This window comes from Pinus tabuliformis, chromosome 2_2 (genome assembly GCF_031772625.1).
Source record: "Pinus tabuliformis cultivar Carrire ecotype Pingquan chromosome 2_2, CPIR1, whole genome shotgun sequence".
NCBI lineage: Eukaryota > Viridiplantae > Streptophyta > Pinopsida > Pinales > Pinaceae > Pinus > Pinus tabuliformis.
In genome coordinates, this window is record NC_142300.1 from 583830382 (window position 1) to 583845825 (window position 15444).

Sequence of the window (15444 nt, forward strand, 5' to 3'; positions counted from 1 at the left end):
ACCAAACTAATTACTGGCTCGAACCAAACTCAAGGCATAAAGTCCCAAGCGGAAGTTATCACATGAGTTTCTCTGATCTTCATTAATGCCTTGCATGTGTATAGCCACCTTGCAAAGGTTGGTGAGTGTGTGAGGGTCAATACAATGCCCCATTGTCCTTTCGTCTCGATATGCTAACCATGGCGTGGATCCCAAGGACTCGAGTTCTCCACTCTCACCTCGATCAAAGATATATAGTACTTTTTTAATAATAATAATAATAATAGTTTAAAATAAAGTTATTATTTAGTTAGTTTTTATGATTATTTAAAGTTGGGCAATGTGATATGTATCATGGGGTAAATGTTTTGATGTTTATTATGGATTAACTCATATATGTGTTCACCAACCATTTAATTTATATGGTTGTGCTAATTTAATTTACATAATGTTGAGAATTAGACAATATGATATGTATCACGCGATAAATGTTTTGATATTTATTATGGATTAACACATATCGGTATTCACCAACCATTTAATTTATACAACGTAGTGTTAGAGAATTTGTGTCAAAACATAGCGGATGTTAGTAAACATATTCTATAAGTTTTGAAATGGAAAAAAAACTTGGAAACCATTAATTTACATATTCTATAAGTTTTGAAACGGAAAAAAAAACTTAGAAACCATTAATTTTATTTGTTATATTATATATGACAAAAAATATTCTTAAATTTAAGAGAAATTCTTCGGCGTAAATCACAAGATAAATCATTTGTTGACGCATTTCGAACCAACAAGTGTGGTTCATATATATATTTTTGAAAATTTCATTAGGAAATAAACCACATCACATCTATTCAGGGTCAAATTTCATTAAAAAAAATATGATTTAAATTTTTTATATTTTAATTTGAAATCTAATTATAAAATTTATTTGATTTTTTATTAATTTTATTTAAAATTATTAAATTTAGTTATTGAAATTGCTTTTAAATATTTTAGTTATTAAAATTATAATTTAAATATAATTACAAATAAAAATATACATTTATTTTTAATAAAATGTTAAAACTAATAAAATAAATAGAATCTCAACCATTATTTTATAACTGGATTTCAGTGAGATCTTTGAAAAAATCTAAAATCTTTAAACATTTAGACTCTCGTATGAGAACGAGTAAAATATAAATAAATAAATAATGTGCACTCTAAGAGGACCACTAACCCTGTCCCCAAATATAACTCCAGTTAATTGCGATTAGTTACACCGACGCAAGGCTTTACCCAATTGCCAGTTTAAAAACATGAAAAATCATTTTTTATTTGAATGCGGAGGTCTCCAAACCTATTTTTGTTGTTGATACCTGCGAAAATAGCGCGTAACTAAACCCTAAAGTCGCAATTGAAACAGATTTGACTTGCTAAAAGAAGACGCGTAGCCAAATTTGTCGGTGATCAAGGCGCCATAACAGCAGAAGTGTGTGCAGCAATCAGCGGCAGCGGTAGCGGCGGCGGGGGTTTCTGCCGGCCGGCCGGAGTTTCCGTTTGAAAGTCAGTGGCCACAGGCGTTTGACGGCCAGTGTGCTGTAACCATCGGCATGGGCGTCGGCCGTGTTATTGACTATCACGTGTGGTTGTCACAACTGGCCTGCGTCTGCATGATGCGTCTCTCCCATCAGCTGGATTTAAATGAAGTGTTGACGTCCGCCGGCTGAGGGCCGAAGACGGTCCGGGGACTTTTCTTTTCCGTTTTCGTTTCGTTTGCATTTTCACCATTACATCCTTGTACTGAAATCCTCGCTGTAAGTGGGGACGAATGGCCGCAACAAACTTTTAACAGTCTAATCAATGGCCCTCGCTTTTCTGGTTGCCGTCAAAGTGCTGGGGCAGATCGGACGGCTGCGTTGAGAGCAATAGAAAGGGAAAGATCAGCAACCGTTTGATGAGGGGAATTGGTACGGTGATTGAATTTGACCTTTGGATTCGTCGCTGTTGCTTGCTGTGCGTATTTTTGTCACGTCTCTGGAGCCTTGCCGACATATTGCGGTTGCTGTTGTTGTGTTTTTAATGGGCGGGCAGGTGACTATGAGCGCAGGGGAAGAAGGATAGGTTTTGCGGCAGTATCAAGCCTTACTTCTTCTACCTTGCAGTTACTGTAGTCGGTCGGTCGATCGATTCTGTGAGCATTTTGCTTTGGCATGGGCGACTCCAGCAGTTCTGTGTCGGTGGACATTGAAATAATCCCCTGGGGAGGAAAGGTATTGTATTCATCAATGCTTTCGTTTTATGCTTCTCAGCGGCTCCAAAGATTGGCTTGATACGTCTAAAGCATTTGAAAAATAAAAATGCCCTGTGAAAATTTTGCTTATTTTGACAAATGTAGGTATAGGCTTACTAAAGCTTTCCTTCTCGTTTTCTTTATAAAAGTTTGCTGATTCTTCCGGTGCCTCCAGACTTTGGAGCCAAAATTATATTTGATTTTCATGGAAAAAATGGCCTCGGTTCTGCCATTTGTCGGATGAATGAAGAGTCGAGGTTCTTGAAGCACAAGCTTTCTTAAAGTTCAGAAAGTCAGGTCTCTATAGGCATTTCGCTCGTAGTTTTATTGTATTGTTGGCTGTCTTTATTGAATAATAAATCTGCCGGAGGCACAAGCAGAGTTTTTCTTTTCTCTGTTACAAATTTGTTTTTTGAAATTCAAATGTGCTTTCTTTTTGTTGCTGAAAATGGCATACTTATACTATTCTTTAAAAATAGGCAAAATGTGCAGTCAATTTTGTTGAATGTAGCATATTGTGGTCCATCTGCAACAAAGCTAGCGTGCAAATGAAATTGCAATGGTGAAATAGCCTGAAATAATTTATTTCGATTCTCATACAGGGATATGCTTCACAAAAAGTATCAATGTTGGGATAGCCCTGCAACTAAGAGATTCAACGGCTTTTCAACTTATTTTGGCATTGCACTTCAAATTTCGAGATTTTCCAATACATTTTTGAGCTGAACAGCTTTCCTCAAAAGTTTTAATGTTGGGATAGCCCTGCAACTAAGAGATTCAGTGGCTTTTCAACTTTATTTGGCATTGAATTTCAAAAATCGAGTTTTTCCAATACATTTTTGAGCTGAACAGCTTTCCTGAAGGACTTTCTTGAACAAATTGATCTCCTCAACAGAAATTTACTTCAGATTTGGGCTAAAATGGTTTATGCACGCGCTTCTTTCAAAGAATTAGACAGTTCACCCAATTTCCCTTAAGTTAAAACTGAATTTCACCACAATAGCTTCTCACACAGACTCTGTAATCAAATTTCAATGCAGTATTGATGGAAAGAAAATAGGAAGTGCGGATTAAAATTTCGCTGATACATGAAGTAGATATTTGAGATATCCTATCAGGACCTGTTGCCAATTGCTGGATCTACGATTTATGCGCTGTAAGATGGTTGCTAATAGCTGTCCCACTGCATTTTAGACCTGCTGAAATACATTTTCCTGCCAAATTCCGTTAGCGCCCGCGTATTTCCTTTGAAGGCTAGAGTAATCTTGTCAAAATCGGATTTAGGACTAGATATGTTTGCTGATAAAGATCTGAGTCAATCACAACTGCCATTTCCAAAACTCTCGAGGACTGTATTGTGTAATCATATGTCTTTATGCACATTGCTAGTGGATCAACGTTTCAATTCTCTTCTTGATTGTGGACATGTTGGAATATTTTTGCTTCAGGAGGAAGTTGTCCAGACCAGCTATGGGCCCGTGTCGGTCTTCGTATGCGGAGATCAGGGGAAACCAGCTCTCATCACTTATCCAGACGTGGCCTTGAATTGTAAGTGATCTTTGCTTAGTTTTTGATGCCTGTCAATGGAACATATCTGTTTTCCTCTTTTCACTAACTGATATATTCATTTACTGATAATCCCGTGACATTGGAGCAGATATGTGATGTTTTCAAGGGTTTTTCTTTTGCCCGGAAGCCTTTTCATTACTGTTCCATAACTTCTGTGTGTATCACATAGATGCATATGGACATGAGGTGTGTATTGGCGCTTTCTTCTGATTAGAATTCGAAGTTATTCATATATGCACTCTACATCATATTTTGTGTATATGTCTAAGCTAAGTTGATGTTTTAGATGTTCAGACTGCTCATCTTAAATAATTTTCTGTGCTTTCGATTTAAGTACCTTGCAGTTAGGAGCTGCAGCTATTTCATCAAATCTTCCGGTGCCTACAGTGGACGATCTGGCAGAGCAGGTGGCTGAAGTGCTGGATCACTTTGGCTATTTACTAAAAACAATTTTAATTGTTGTATTATAGATACAGATCAACCTATTTTTTCTCAAAGTTATCACAGTTCAGGTTCACCTTTGATGCGCTTCTTTTCAAGTTAGACTGACTTATGATCTTCCATTAAAATTTGGTTGACAGGCTTCATGAGGTCATTTGTATGGGTGTGACAGCAGGGGCTTATATCTTGACATTGTTTTCAGTAAGAACAGAGATTGTAGATCAGTGTTTTGTCTAAACTCCATTTCTCTGTTCTTTTCACTGTATTTTTCACTGCATCTAGATGTAAAGCAAAATATCATCTTCTGTTGCAGATAAAGTACAGGAAGCAAGTTGCTGGACTTATTCTTGTGGTCCCCTCATGTAGAGAGCCTTCATTGACTGAATGGTTCTATAACAAGGTTGGTTTGGAAAATACACTTTAACATTGTTTCCTCTCTTTTAAATTTCCCTTGAAATTGAAAAGCAAGGTTGGTTCTGTCATTTTTTTTTGGCTCAGGTGATGATCAAATTCTTTTATTTTTACGGTATTTGTGGCATGGCCAAGGAAACATTGCTTCAATGATATTTTAGTGAGGTGCTTTCAAACTTGAGTCCTTTTAATAGCTTGAATCTGTAATTGCTCCTCTGTGATATTTGAACAGTTATTTTAAAAGACTAGTAAAAATTGGACATTATCTTGAATAGAAATAGTTATTAGGACAGTTAGGCTGGAGTTGCCTAAGTGGTTGTAGATAATTTCTTTTCAAAATGGCTGGTAACAAGAATAACAAAGCAGGGCTTGGAAATTTATACACTTACCGACTCTCCCATTAATTCAGCAGGAATTGCGAAGTACCCAATCTGGGAAATCTGACATTGTGCAAGCTTGCAGAAGGGTTAGTTTTTTTTTTAAGAGAATCTTGTTTGCTATTTCTGAAATTAATTTTTTATCGACAGTTTTTTCGAAAGATGGTTCTTATGGCATAACCGTCAGTGGAACATTCGTTATTATGATTGCAGTTGCTGGATGAGAGGCAGAGCAAAAATGTTATGCGGTTTTTACAAGCTATTGACAAGTATGTTCTGTTCTAAAATCGTTTCAACTTATTCATGTTGATGGATCAGAGTCTGTGTTTAGTATGGTTTTTCTGCGCAGTTCTTCTATCATTATTATCAAGCTTGATATTTGCCCAAACAAATAGGAAAATAGCTTATAAGGGTTAAATTTGTCTTCAAACAATTCAACAATGTCAGATAATATCATGTGATAATCAAGCTGTTTTGAAGCCGTGTTCCAAGTTAAACCATAATTTTTATGCCCTGTACATTTTATACATGACTACAACCTATTATGAATACAGAATAGCCAATAACTTAATATGCAATAAAATTCACAGCAATGTGAAACCATGAACCATTCCTGGAATTTCGTTTTCGTAGTTAATGTCCAGGGTGTCTCGAAACATTTTCAGGAAGTGATTTTTGAAATTCCTAAACTTGTACATAGTTCTCTGCATAAAATAATCAAGGGTAATGGTCTTTATTTGTATGGATTGAGTCGATATTTTCTTGCGGTAGAAAATTAAGGGCTTCAATTAAAGCAAGTTATCTGGCTACTAGTTAGATGGTTGTATGTATTTGTGTTCTGAAGGCTAGACAATATAAAGCATTGAATTATATTGAATTTTACAGCTTAAAATAAAATACGTCCAGTGCCATCAACATTGTAATCGGGCTTTGACTATCAGTTTGATAGTTTGTGGTCTTCTGTGCTGGCAGGAGACATGACCTTTCTGAGGGATTGAAGAAGCTACGGTGTAGAACTTTGATATTTGTAGGAGAGAATTCTCCTTTTCATCAGGAAGCTCTTCACATGAACGCCGTAATGGACAGACGGTATAATGCCCTGGTTGAGGTAAAAGATATTTCACCGTCATGGAAACCTAGACACGATCCTAAATATGTCCTTAGTCTTGTCCGTTTCCTCAAGTGTGTTCCTAATCCCCGTTGAATGAATAATTCCGTTAATATGCAATGTGACATTCGTCTACTTAAAAGCTCAGTGTTTCCTTATTTATACATTTTCTGTATACTCAACATTTCTGCATCCACAGGTTCAAGTTTGCGGATCTCTTGTGACAGAGGAACAGCCTCATGCAATGCTGATACCAATCGAATATTTTTTGATGGGGTATGGTTTTTACAGGCCGCCTCAGCTGTCACCAGCAGGGCTTGGATCTAGCCCAATTAGCCCTTCAGATTCGTACATCTCTGCTGACTTGCTCTCTCCAGAGAGTCTGGGATTGAAGCTCAAACCTATAAAGACACGCCTGGCATTGAACGAATAAGTTCGGTACATCCATCTTCAAGAGTAAGCCACGGATCCGTTGAAAGGAAAAATTAAAGGAAAAGACTTATCGGGCGGGACTCTTTGTTGTGCTATATGATATGGTGATTCACTACGAAAAATAAGGCAATTCTGTAAAATAAATGGGGATAACCAAATTATTGGTGCTTCAGTGGATATGGAATTTAGATGAAAAGATGCCGTGTATATCTATACCATCGAAAAAAAAATAATTTTGGCATCCAGTAGAAGCAACTAGGAGCTTCCTTTAGATATATGGCTGTATATGATGTTGCCCCTAGCTTGAAGGAAGGGTGGCCCCCAGTTTCCATGTTAAACATTGGGTCAAACTGTGCAGAGAATATTTGTAGCCATTAGATGCGGCAAGGTCTGGTGTAGATATGAAGAAAGAGAATTCTTAAACGCAATGTACCTAAAAAGCTGATTCATTTTGAGTTATTCATTTGTGTAGATCTCTATACAGCTGTGCCGGTTAAATTGTGGGTAATTTTTAATTAAAAATAAAAGTCACTTCTTCCTGCTATTCAATTTTTTAATTGATTGGTTAAGTCGCTAATCGTTGAAAAAGTTGTGCTATTCCAATCTTGTAGTACTGTACTGCTACTCCAATTTGCGGATACAAGTATTTCTGTATCTTCTTTTCAGGTAGGATTGTGCTGAGAGTAAATATTGATGATTTAATCCACCAAGTGCTTGAAATTATTTTCGTGAAGTTTTCCAATTCCACAGGATGCCAATATATTTACAAGGAAAACGATAAATAAATGAATATTATTTTTTGGAGAATAGCATGACTTTGCGATGTTTCATGGAGCATCAACGGCTCCCTTGGGGAACCGACACAATTTTTTTCCAGAGATTATCAAACTCTGTTTGGTGGTGATGTGCAGTCAGTGACGAAGGATTGCCAGCTCACAGCGGGCCAAATAAAAAATAAATGTTGAATTCAAGGAAAGATCTAGGTAGCCAACCATGAAAGAAACGTGTGAGAGTTTGAATCACGACGTTATTTTCAAGAGCCCACCTCGAAAATATAAAAAGCATAATACAGGGATTATCCGCTCTGTGTCTACAGGCCGATTTATATTGCAAGCTTTGATATGACACTATGAGTTGACAAAAGGTATCTCGCGCTAATCGTTCCCTTTCCTTATTAATTGACAAAAGGGAGTATTTTATTATCCCTGCCAAGAATCCAATGAAAAATCGACAACAGTACAATGTTTTTTCAGAGATCTCCCAGAGGGTATATCGTAGCACAATAGATAACAATCAAAGATTTTTTCAAAGATTCTCGCCCGAGGCTAACGTAGCATCTAATAGAGAATCTCCATCGATGTGGTCCTTGATTCCTTGTGTACATAAGGACAAGGAACGGACACGGTGGATTTGGTGTTTAATCTTTTTAAATTTAGATCTTGACATTTTAACGTAAAATTTAATATAATTCAACTTGAACAAGGAGTCATAATTAAACACAACATTTTGGCAATTATTTTCAATATAATGCACAAATAGAAATTTTGGTAGTCATTAAAAGTAAATTCCAGACAGGTAGCCATGGTGGGTCCTAAAAACGAAGGGAAGATTTTAGCATTACATTACCACATCAAGGGATGATGGGGAATTTTTTTTAGAATTACAGTTACATAGGAAGGGATAGAAAAGGTTATGAATTCATCCGTTTGGCGGTTGAAATCACTTTTTATTTCCAGAGTTAACTTACAAGATTACATTGAGAAGTGATGCTTGCAAAATAATTGTGTCTGCAGTGGAGTCGTTTATAATGAAAGATCTAGATGTTCCCTTTAATTAATTTTTTTTCCAATTGAAGGGGCAAGGTGTTGTGATTTATGTTAGGTTCCATAGTCTTTTAAATACTTGCTCCAACGACATTGTGTCATCGAGGGGACACTTCCCTATACCTACAAAACGACACGACAGAGAGATTTATTTCAGATCTTGGGTTTCAGTGTGATGGAGAAAGACGACAAATTCATTTTAGATTTTAGTATGCAGTTATATTTTGTAGTGAGTGTTTATATATATATAAATAAATAATGGGTCTACTTTTCACATCAATAATATTTTGTGTTTCTTTAAAAAAAAAAAGTTATATCGTACATACTTATTGCATTTACTATCTGTCCAGCATGTTTGTAGCAAAATAAAAAATCACCTGAACCATTAGGCTTTTAATATAAAGCAGCCAGTGATTCCTTTTAGAGTTTCTGTCATGACCAAAAACCATGAAGATTAAGACAGCAATTTGTTCAGTAAAAAGAAGCTGTAAACTAGTGCAAAAATTCTTGTTAGCTATAGTTCAAAAAATGGTTGATGCTGGTATCTGTGTGTTGTCCCATCTGGTGTGTCGCTGACTTGCAAAGAGCCGGGATCCTGCCTAGCACTGTTCTTAAAGCGCTGATCTTCCATTGAATTCCATTCCCTATAAATATGACGGCAAGAAACAAAATCAAACGCTGATTTTAAGTGAATAACCTCTTCTAAAATGGGTAGCAGTCTATGGTTATGGAATCTATGTACACCATTGAACCAATTAAAACATCCCAACTCCAATGCCCAGTGGAGAAGAAGTTTTAAAGAAAGGAGCTCAACATAGTTGTTGGTTCCTAATCCTAGAGTAATGCTAGATTTTAGAAACCTTTGATTTAAGTGTAAGACCAATTCTGCTCCACAAATGACCTGTTCATCACAGGCCCCATCGAAGTAGGCCCGAGGGATTTCATCGTTGATTTCCTCCTCTCCCACAACCTTGGTTTCAATGGCTACTCTGTTATGGTCTATAAGGGAGAAAATAGCTTTAATCTTGTATGCAATTCTTTTAGCAGTTGATGAGATCTCTCTGAATATCTCTTTGTTCTAGGCTAGCCAAATACCCCAGCGATAAAGTGGAGGTATAAGCCTCTGTGCCGTATCTTGAGCTGCTTCCCACCACCTCGTCCAAGCTTCTTCAAAGGACTGGCCTCCCTAGTCCAGGTTAAATGAGATTTAATGTCTTGAGGGCAAAGGCACAGTTTAAAAACAAGTGCATGATTGGTTCTTCCGCATTCTTGCACATGCTACACCAACCTGGTCTTTCCTTCCTTATTTTTTGTAAATTGTCCCAGGGTGGGATTTTGTTTCTAAGCACACACCAAATGAAAGGTTTTGATTTAGCAAGGCAATTCAATTTCAAATTTCCAAATTTTGGACCATAAAGGCCCGATGGTGCATGTACCCATTTTAGAATATCCTCTCGATTAGTGAGTCTAACACGTGATCTTCTTAATGCGAAAGTGTATTCCTGCCAAAATTTTGCAAATTCATTGCCTAGCTATAGTTGCTCTGCATTCATCTATCCCTGTGACTAGAGGGTGGATCTTTTGTCCTCCGCAATCTGATTCAAAAATGCTTTCCCTTTCCATTTAAACAGTTGACTAGGTCCAAAGGGAGGGTTAAATTTTCCGGTCCTCCCACCCAGGTATCCAATCCAATTCTAAACCTTTCCCCATTTCCAACATGCCATGCTAGATCGACTCCTACAAGATTAAAAGATTTTGTCATTGCTTTCCATATTGCTGATGAATTGGGGGTTCTTTTGTCAGGATTTCTTATCCATTTGTCTAAGGATCGAGGGAAAATATATTTTCTGGTAACCACCGTTGTCCAAAGATTCTCCATCGTTAAGAGCCCCCAACTAGGTTTCGCTGCTAGGGATGATGCAAAACTGGGAAGGTCCTTGAGCCCCCACCCTCCCTATGATTTTGGGAGAACAATTTTGTTCCAGGCTACCCATGGAATTGTATGTTCTTCTTTGTTCCCTGCCCAAAGAAATCTGCTACATAGTTTCTTAATGTCCTGTAAAATTCCTTTCAAACCGAGGTGAGGGCAACCCAATAAACTAGTATGGCTTCGATCACTGCTTTTATAAGTACTAGCTAGCCCACTCTTAACAACCATTTAGAGCACCAATGTTTTATCCATTTTTTCACTTTGGACACCAACCACTGTTAGTCAGTTTTCTTATAGTTGTTTACCTTCAAGTGAAACCCTAGGTATTTAAAACTCCCCTTGATAGATTTTGCTTCGAATGGTAGTTATGATTGCATTGTTTGAATCTCCTCCTGTGACAAATCTGCATGTGTAATGGATGATTTCCTATCATTGATCATCATACTTGTGGCTTTTTGGAAAAGAGAGAAAGCTTCCTTTAAGCAATCCATGTCTCTTCTGGATCCATTGCTAAAGAGTAATATGTCATCCACAAAGAGGAGGTGGGTGATAAGGAAATTGGATGGTACTTCAATTCCTTGTAAATCTCTTCTTTTCACTGCCACAAGCACTTTGCTTAGCCTTCAACTGCTAAAAGGAAGGTAAAGCGTGATAGAGGACACCCTTGCCTCATGCCTCTCTGTGAATGAAAGAATGGAGAGGTTGCACCATTAATCAAAATTGTAAAGGAAACATTAGCAATACAACTCATAATCCATTTGATAAAAGGAAGTTCAAAGCCCAAATGGGTTAATAACATCCTCAAATATATCTAAGTAATTTTGTCATAGGCTTTAGATAGGTCAATTTTTTTTATCAAACCTTTCTGGTTTCAGGATTTTATACTCTACATACCTTCTTGTGTAACCCCAATGGCTTCGTGAATTTGATGTCCATCAAGAAAGCCACACTGTTCATTGGAGATGTTTCTAGAGAGTACATGCTAAAGACAGATAACAATGATTTTTGCAATAATCTTGTAGATGCAATTGCATAATGAGATAAACCTATATTCTTCAAATGATAGCGGGCATATGTTTTGGGGATAAGAGCCATAAAAGTTGTGTTTAAGGGATCATGAATATGGCCTCTTTGGAATGAATCCTCAACTACCCTGAGGAGATCATCTGCAATCAAATCAAAGAATGATCCAAAATGGATCTAGTTTTGCCTCCTGATCAAAGTCTTCAAATGCAGATGAAAATGGGATCAAGTCAAAGTGCTTGTCGATACGATTCCAACAGTGTGAACGACCTGTAAATCTGAGTCCAGATGGAAAAGCTAGAGCCAACCAAAGTTTGTGGAAAACTAGGGCAAAAAAAAGTCAAAAGTCAACCAGGTCAATGCCTATGTTAGCAGGGACACATGTCCACTCGGGAATGATCCACGGGTCCTAGATGATGTCAACGGAGGAGGTGACATGGCGGATTGTGATTGGTTTATATGCGCCAATCCGGCGCTGACATGTGGCAGCCCAGATTTTGCCCAATTTGGCCTCATTTCCAAAATTTTGGGGCTCAGGGAGGATCAAACCCTTGACCTCCTGGAGTGGCAATGACTTTGCCGGAATTAGCTCACCAATTGAGCTATTGCAAGCCTTGGTAATGGAGGCGGTGAGTTTGTATTTATGTTGTGTTAGAATTCTCACCGGAAAAACGTCGGATGGTCGGGGTCAACCCCATGACCGCCGGACCTTTGAAGTTATGGTTATTGTTATATTTCGAAACATATGCAATATCCCACATTCACCGCGAATAGCAACCGTATATGGTATATTAATACCATACAAACAATGTATAACCAGCGGAACAACGGAGCCAACACATAATATATTGCATATCCAATGTATAATGTAACCACTGGGGGAATTGTCGAGCGAGGGTTTCGAACCCTCGACCTTCTAAAATTATATATATGCAACGCTTTAACACACCTCTGCTAACCAACATGTCAGCAGTTTGGGCTTGAAACAAAGCCAAACCAATTTTTTAATAAACTGTTGCAAGTGTCGAACCCGCCCTACCACCATCGCGTCGACCGAGGTGGTTTTATGCAGGCCAGAGTGGTTTTTGCCAGAGAGGGTGGTTTTGGACCATTCCAAGGGGTCTGGAGGTCACAATGGCCAAATATGGTCAGGTTTATACTTGTTTGAATTGAAATTTTGAGCTGAACGCAATAGTGAGGTCCACTTTCTCATTTGAGTCTCTATTTTCGAGCTCATACTTGTAACAACACTTTGAAGACAAAATAAAGAGGTTAACACTTGAAACGAAAGGACTAGGAGATGTAGCGAGAAAGTTTGGTGAACTCCTTTATTAAATTTTGCTGTGCTGGTGTGTTTGAATGCGTTTTCAACTTGTTTATGTGTTTATGTTATTTGCAATCTTTTTGATCCATTGCACTAAGTAACATAAACAAATTCACATAAAGTCTGTAATACCTTTTTTGCTTTAACGGATCAAGTGGTATCATAGCAACAAGGTTTTTAAGGTTTGACAAGTTTGTGTGAAGATTTGAACTCTGACTAGGTTGAGGCTCGGACGAGGTGAAGGTGAACTTGTTGAGGTGAATCCAGAGATTGGAAGGGTCTTTTCACAAAGAAGGATGGCAAAAGAAACTCCACTTGGATCAGAATCTCAATTCTTGGATAGTTTCATGACAATATGTGCAATGGTAGAAGAGATGTATCGTGAGTTTATGAAGAACAAAGATGAAGGTACTTCATCACCTAAAGATCAAGAAGATAAGGGAAAGGGAGGAATGCTTCCTCCACCATCTCCTCCATCCTCACCATCATCGTCATCATCATCCTCTTCTTCTCATAAATCTAGTCCTTCTAAGAAGAAAAAGAAGAAATCCTCTTTGATCAAATTATATGTAAAATTTGATTTGCCAATTTATGATGAACTTAACGCTGATAAGCTTGATAATTGGATAAGACAAATTGAAGTATATTGCAGGGTGCATAATGTTTTTTCAGAAAGGAAGAAGATCCATCTTGCCAGCCTTCGACTTGGAGGAATCACACTTGTATGGTGGGAAGGCAAGACACAAACAGATCTCCAGAAGCATGGTAAAATCATTTCAACTTAAAATGAATTTGTTTCTGCTATGAACAAGCAATTTTATCCTTTGGCTTATAAGCAACAAGCAAGGATGAGTTGGCAAACACTACATCAATTAAAAGATCAAAGTGTTCAAAGTTATACTCAGGAACTCCATAAGAGAGCTTTGACATTAGGCATATCATTGGACTCACCAGAGACATTGTTGAAATACATAGGTGGTTTTCATAGTTATTTGAGGCATACCATACTTATGTTTAATCCAACTAACTTAGATGATGTATCGGTTCAAGCAGCTCATCTAAAAGATAGAGGTAAAAATGTAACCCAAGATGTTGGGAAATCATCCAAACCTATTGAAAGCAAGAATAACAACAAGAAAAGAATTAAATGGAAGGAGAAGAAAACAAACACTGTGAAGAAAGATAAACCTTCATGCAATCATTGTAAGAAGGAAGGTCACAATGAAGCACATCGCTGGTCATTGCATCCGGAATTGAAGCCTAAGAAGTTTGGGGGTAAAGAGCGAAAAAATGTTGCTGCTATTCAAAAAGACTTGGGATTAGATTCAGGTGTCAAGACAACGGTTACAACTACAAGTATAAAAGGTAAAGATTCTAAAGCATCTACAAGATATTCTTAACATTTTGTTGATAATGATAATGATGAGAGGACAAGAAATGAGCTATTTCACATTAGAGTCATTTCCAAGCATACTAAAATTGATACTTTATTTAATAGTGGAACACAAGTTAATTTCATTTCTAAAGCAATTGTAAAGAAGTTGGGTCTAGAAACAAAACCTCATAAAAAGCCATATCCATTAGGCTGGGTGCGTGATAAAACTAAGCTACAAGTTACGAAACAATGTAAACTTTGTTTTGCTATTGGGTCAAAGTTTGTAGATGAGGTTGAGTTAGACATAGTCCCATTGGACATATGTGGAATTGTATTAGGAAGTCCATACTTGTATGATAGAAATGCTATCTTCTATCGAAACTGAAAATAAGTATCAACTCGCTAAGGATGGAATTGAATATATTGTAAGGGCTCATAAACTCAAAGATAATTTTTGTCTCATAAATTCAGGACAGATGAAAAGAATTGTAAATTCAAGTAAACAATTTTTACTTATGATTGTAAAAGCAAAGGATATTGATAAATCTGATGCTTTCCAAGGCTATAATCCTAAACAGAAAGTAGATCTAGTTAAAGTTGTTTTCGATTATGATACTTTGTTTCGAGAGCCTAAAGGGCTTCCACCCAAGCGAGAGATAGAACATGAGATTTATTCGCAGCAAGATGCTCCATTACCTCACATTGGAATGTACAGGGTATCAGCTCTAGAGAATGCAGAGATAAAGAAGCAGGTACAGGAGTTGTTCGATCAAGGGTTTATTCGACCAAGCACATCACCATGCGGATCACCTATTGTGTTAGTGCCAAAGAAAGATGGTTCATGGAGAATGTGCATTGATTTTAGAGCATTAAATAAAATCACAATAAAGAATTGTTATCCTCTTCCTCATATTGATGATTTGTTAGATCAGTTAAAAGATGTAGTTTACTTTTCTAAATTGGACTTGCGAAGCTGCTGTTAGACTAAACAATGCGCAGGATAAATAAACTAAACAAAACATACACAGCACATTAAAAACACAAAACCATAACACACAGATTTAACGTGGTTCACCCAACCAATCTGGGCTACGTCCACCAGAACAGAGGCATCGACAATCTTATTATTCAAAGGAGATTACAACAAATCTAATTCTTCACACATACTCTCAGCTCTCCCTATTTTCTCTACATTCTCTACACACACTCTCACAATCCTCTACGGGATTACATTTCTATATAGCTGGAGCATAAAACTGAATCATAAATTCCCTCACAACAAATATAGGATGCATTAACTCCTCAAAAAATACTGGAGCTAATATAGCAACTAATCTTATTGTTGCCACATACATGAGATTTTTCCCA

The 15444-nt window shown here is 37.3% G+C and overlaps 1 pseudogene across 1 annotated transcript; it reads left to right on the forward strand.

The window, feature by feature from the left end:
* Positions 1 to 1392: 1392 nt before the first annotated feature.
* LOC149194016 (protein NDL2-like) lies at positions 1393 to 7060 on the forward strand (annotated as a pseudogene). The gene is made up of 10 exons (XR_016254491.1): positions 1393 to 2243; positions 3712 to 3811; positions 3921 to 4018; positions 4177 to 4264; positions 4413 to 4474; positions 4587 to 4673; positions 5097 to 5150; positions 5275 to 5330; positions 6034 to 6169; positions 6369 to 7060. The product of XR_016254491.1 is annotated as a protein NDL2-like (transcript).
* Positions 7061 to 15444: the final 8384 nt, after the last annotated feature.